The sequence below is a fragment of the Quercus suber genome, unplaced genomic scaffold (genome assembly GCF_002906115.3).
Source record: "Quercus suber isolate HL8 unplaced genomic scaffold, Cork oak 2.0 scaffold_1505, whole genome shotgun sequence".
NCBI classification, from domain to species: Eukaryota; Viridiplantae; Streptophyta; class Magnoliopsida; order Fagales; family Fagaceae; genus Quercus; species Quercus suber.
The window spans coordinates 1-5,999 of NW_027070877.1; the positions used below are offsets into that span (position 1 = coordinate 1).

A 5,999-nucleotide genomic window follows, 5' to 3' on the forward strand; every position below is an offset into this window, starting at 1 on the left:
TTGCAATTTCATTTTAATTTATTATCATATTTGTCTTTTATCGAATTGATTTGTCTGCTTCTGGAACATAATTTCTTCTTATAAGATTTTCTAAACTTCAATTTTACCAAATAATGAGTATGCTATTTGATTGTTTGAAATTAAAATTCAAGTCATGCACACAAGCTGTTTAGTGAAATGCTTATTTAGGATATTGAATCAGTTTGCTTAGATGTTTCAAACCTATGTTACTCATTGAGCCAAATGTTAAGGTTTTATTGTTAATTTCTACAAAAGTATTTTTCATTGATTACTTCTGCTTTTCTTGTGGGTTTTAAATTTTTATATTGTTAATTTTTATATATGTTTCTTTGCTTTTATTGATTTACTGAATAATTTGTAATCTATCTATAATATATATAAAACTGAAGACGTTTGACTTTTAGTTGATCTCATAATAGTGTTACATAAGATTTTGAGTTCTTATAATTTTATACATCATTATTTATACATATATATATATATATATATATATATATATATATTGTGTGTGTGTTTTTTTTTTTTTTGAATTTTTATTATAAGGTAAATATAAACCATCTATTAAAATTTTATTACATTATATTTTCAATAAATGGTAGTTCCATACACAAACACAATCATAATAAATAAATGTCAATTAATAATTATCAAATTTCATATTTAAACAAAAAATACAAAAGTTTATAAGAGCTATATCATGTTAAACTTTTCTGTGCATTGTATGGGTTAGCAACTAGTATTTACTTTATTTGTTCATAAATTTATTGAAAGATAAATGACAACTGGACAGGAATGCATTGAGTTGGTTACGAAGAGAAATGAAAATTAAACTTGTGATAAACTATGGCCTCAAAAGCCTTTTCTTCTGCAGGACCTACCTTAGGAGTGGGGCTCCCTTCTTCATATAATTCATATTAGAGAATATTATTCACATTTGATTGGTTGAGGAGTTATTAAGAACATGTTTTTATTTGCTTGTTTCCTTTGTTGTTAATTAGCATATTTTAATTAGTGAGGATGGGCAAGGCCACAACTGCATCATTGTTTGGATAACACTGTACCTAGTGGTAAAGCATCTTTATCCCTTAAGTTTTCGTGCTTGAAAATGATCCTTCTATTCTATGGGATCCTCTGTTTGCATCTAATAGACCATTCTCTTAAGCTTAAATTAAATTCTCAAAGTAATTTTGAGTCATGTTGTTGCCATTGGAAAACAAGACAATTAGTAACTGATTTGGAAGTGAAGATAAACTGATTTGGCCCATGATCAGCCAAGTCTCTATACAGTCAAGAGAGCCTAGCTTCTCCATTGTTAATTCTCAAATGGAAGAGCAGAACTTGGTGACCTGACTCTCAGATGTGGGCTGACCTGTAGAAGCTTGAACTCCTTTTCGAAGTCTTTACTTTCCTTTGGAAACTGCTAAATGATGGTCTTCCAGTGAGAAGGGAGTCAGCAAATAGGAATCTCATCACTGATGCTTCCTGCCTTTATGTGCTATAGAAGAGGGATGCCTGGATTGTCTATTTATTACCTATAACTTAGCTTGTGCAATGTGTTTAAGATCCCACTCACCATTGGAAGGTAATTGAGTCAAAGTCAAGTCATAATTGTGTTGCTACTTGGCTGGAAAGAGTTTATAAGCATAGTACCAGCGCAATCACTTCACTGTATTCTTTGCCAACGCTCTTTGGGCTATTTGGATACATAGAAACAAAGGAGTGCATGAAGGAATAAGTGTTAATGCTAGCTTTTGGAGTCCTAATTCATAGTGCTTACCTCTCTGCTATTTATAGTGATGCAGCAGATGCATGGTAAATGGACACTCCTGTCAAACAACCTGATGTGCTCTTCATCAGGTTACTTGGCAGTATGGTACATGATTGGATGTTGAAGGTATGGATCCCTCTTTCTCTTTTCGTGATATGTCTATACGATGGTGTAAAACTTTTAGAGAATTTGGTAAATATAATTATTGTTGGATGTTGTTGGATGTTTATTCTTATCTTTATGATTGATGGACAAACTTATCATATAGAAGAGAGAGTGATAGAACCAATCACAAGGGTCCTTTACAATTTTATATTGCCATTCATAAATTTTTTTTATCCATACTCAAATACAATTTCTTCCATGTAGATTTGGAATTTCTATCTCGAACCAAAGTTAAGGGAATCTTGATATTCAATGTTTAGTGATTTATAGATTTGTTGGGGAGATAACACCTTGGAGAGACTCCAATTTAGGTAATATAACATATAGAGACACACTTAACCCAAAATGCCTAATTACAATACGTTTGAACACAATTATGTTATATTAACTACTCATTCTTCTCATCATTATTCAATGTGAGATTTCACTCACATGTGTATACCAACAATCTTTCCTTCACATGTGAGTCTTTACCTCTCTGTGGGCCATGAACAAGTCCTATTCTCTTCCCCCTGCCTTATGGGTTCTCTCTTCATCAACACGTCATCCATGGGCCTCTCGTACACCATATATGAGAACCATGTGTCAACGCTACATTCTCATCTATGGGAACCTCGCCCGTCCATGTCCATGGGAACCTTGGATCACGCCATTACTTAGTACCTTTAGCAACACTCATTTGTTAGGCCTTTTTCCTTGATCTTTTGTGTGGGCCTTTAGGCTTACTTTGTCCCGGCTAGGTAGGGACCTTAAACACTTTGCCACCTTTGCTACAAACCACTGTGAACTCAGATGCCACTTGTTGGGAAGATAACACCTTGAAACTCCAATTGAATAGTTAATATAAGAGCATTTGTATCAGCTCGTGCAAAAATTTCTATCTATTTTAGCATGAGAACTTCCTTTTTTTATTTTATACAACCACTTTTCAAAACACTTCACATCAGTTTATCTATTTTACACTATATTTTATTAAAATATTATTTATCAATTATTTATTATTTTTCTAAATCATATCCCTCTCTCTTTTCGCCTTTACCATTCTATAAACCACAAATCACAACAAACTGCCTGCCAATATCACAACCTCTCTCTTCCTTAACTAAAAACCCCACCCAAATCATAGCAAACCAACCACTAAAATCACAGAAAAGGTAGGACCGAGAAATAAATCCTAGTAAATCACCAGCTTTTGAAGAAAATTACCCACCTTGAATGAATATTGGCAATAGGGTTTAGCTAAACCACTGACATGATGCTCTGAAGCTTTTGATCTTGTCTTAGGTTAGTGGGGTTGGTGTGATTGTTTCTTTCTTTCATATAATCAAGCAAAATGATGAAAACAATCCTACTCTCCTTGAATGGAGCTTAGTTTTACCTTCATGCACTTATTTGTTCTTCCCTGTTCTTCTTGATCATTGTAATTTGGGTTACTAATTTCTACCACTGTAGTACTTGGATATTCTTTAATAAAGAGTTTTTACGTTATTTTTTTTTATTAAAAAAAATCCTTCTTTAAACAAACCACAAATTTTCAAGGTAAACCCATTTGATTATTTGCTACACATTTATACATTAGTGGGCAAAAATGTGTAAATTTGGCACCACTGATGTGAGTGCTCTAACATGTAGAGATACATTTAACCAAAAGGCCTAATGGGTTTGAACTCAATTATGTTATATTAACCGTTCATCCTTCTCATCAATATTCAATATGAGACTTATACCAACAAGATTACCATCAAAATATATAGAATTTGTAACCGAACACATGGTTCATAATTAGGATTTCTGCTTATTGTGTTTTTCATTGCATTTGAACAACTCTTAACTTTTTCTCATTGCTTGTTTAGATGATGGACACTGTAATTGATCCTTGTAAATGAACAATTTTATCAACATTTTCTTCATATAATCATGCTAAGTTATATTTTCAAATGTTGTTACCATGGATCATTTATCACTTTTTGATCGTTTGTGCATTAACTATTTGAGGGCATACCGAATATCACATATCAATAATTTAATGTGATCAAGGTGGTTCTGTCTAATGGGAGGGAATCTATGTGGGTATTTGATTTTCATGTTTCAATCTTTCAGGTACCAAGAGAAAAGGTGCAGTTAAAGGAACCAATTTAAGCAGTTCATTAAGTTTCTTTGTTGGTTGATTTGTAGATGGATGATGGTGTAGATCTTTTAGTTTTCATGTCAATTCTAATACAAAAATTTTCACTTCAGATTTCTTTGGTAATCCTGATGATAGAGTAATGTTTTACCATGCCATGTACATGGTGGTGTTGGTTGATCTTTTTGAAGAGGATTATGATGTATTTAATTTAGATGTATCATGTTTTTTTTTCCTTTGTTTATGCATGGGAAGAAGATTATAAAGTATTTAGGTTGTTTTGTAATATGTTCTCTCTCTCTCTCTCTCTCTTTCTCTTTGTTTTTAATCTTGTTTCCCTAGGAGGACTTGGTGAGGATCATAAGGCATTTAATTTTGGTGCTGGTGTTGCAGATAGTAATGGCTGACCAGATCTTTATAATTAGTTTCTTAGATGTTCTGTATCATTTAGAGTGATGTTTGGCAAACCAAAAAGATGCTTTGGTCCAGTTTTGAATCAATTTTGAATGGATGTGAACTTGAATGCTAAAAACCTACCTTGGTGTTTGATAAGCATAATTCAGGACTTTTCCCATGATCTGATTGGGGATGAAAAGATTGGTTGAACTTCCTAATCACTTCTTATCATTTAGGTTTCTTCGAATTCAAAGGTCGTAGACAGATGAAATGCCTTTTATTTATCTTCAAAATTGTCAGTAGCTGACAACTTTGGTGGCTCAAGACATGAAAATTATCACAAGATCTCCCTCTCTTTGTGCACGTGCATTTAATATGATCAAATCTTCCAAAAGTGTTAGGGTAGAAAATGTAGAATGTTATTTGAGAGTTTGGCATGGGCTAGAAGGGCAAAGATGAGTACCTCAGAGTGTTCTCTCTTCCTTTCTCAAACTTGGTGAGCATCTGGAAGAACCAATGAATTACAAACTCTGTTGATATAGAATTTTGATGATTAAGATTTCATCATGTTTGTGTTTTACTGGAAGAACCAATGAATTACTAGTCATGATATATAAACTGAAAACTATTGACAGATCTCTTTCGAGCACGTTAATCAGCAAAATACTTTATATTGTTACTTGGAATTATTCTCCTTAATAATTTACAACAACTAAAATGTCCTAAATTCTTACAAGCATATACCCCCAGCAAATACTATGGGAATCATTCCTCAGGTAATTGATACAACGTATCTCAATTAGATATGGTCACCAAATAATAATTCCTGACAATGCCAGAAACATTTTCAATATAGAATTTTAGTTCAAGATTAAGGGAAAAAAAAATCATTTCTATGAACCTTACTACTAATCTTTATTTATTTAGTTATTTATTTTGATAGGTAAGAATAAAAAGGAACCAAATTTAGAGCGTTATTGTTATTGTTAGTCACCTTAAGTCCAATGGTGTATAAAAGGACATGCATATGAAAATTTTGATTATGACGAAGGAAAATAATTTCACTGAAAGAAAGCACACAAATTCTTCATACTAAACACTTGGCAGATAATACAGCTTCCAAAATTTCTTCACTACAATACTCTAAAAAGCCTGTAAGTCAGCTGGCTCATGCCATGTTTACTAAAAGAAAAATACACCATTGTGTCGTACCAGTGCACATATTAACATAGATGCAATAATTAATCATGTATATTATTATGTATAGGGTTCTTCACATGTTTTAATTCTTGGATCTTGATTGTTCATAATTTGTAATCTTAGATGAGTTAGATCTATGATCAGTTGCCATTGAGTCTTAGATCTATAATTATTTCATGCATAAGAGGTTTCTCTTGTTTTCCGAATAAAAAATTAGATCTAAAGTTTCTTTTGTTAAATTCATTCTATCTTTTTCATCAAAAAGCAGTTCTGTATTTTTCCATAAAAAATTCATTTTTTTTATAATAGAAACCAAATATGTAT

The 5,999-nt window shown here is 32.2% G+C and overlaps 1 long non-coding RNA gene across 1 annotated transcript; it reads left to right on the forward strand.

Moving 5' to 3' along the window:
- The first annotated feature begins 530 nt into the window (after positions 1-530).
- On the forward strand, positions 531-4,365 carry LOC112028750 (uncharacterized). Its single transcript, XR_010627545.1, has 2 exons — positions 531-1,915; positions 4,055-4,365. It is a non-coding gene; the product is annotated as an uncharacterized LOC112028750 (long non-coding RNA).
- Positions 4,366-5,999: the final 1,634 nt, after the last annotated feature.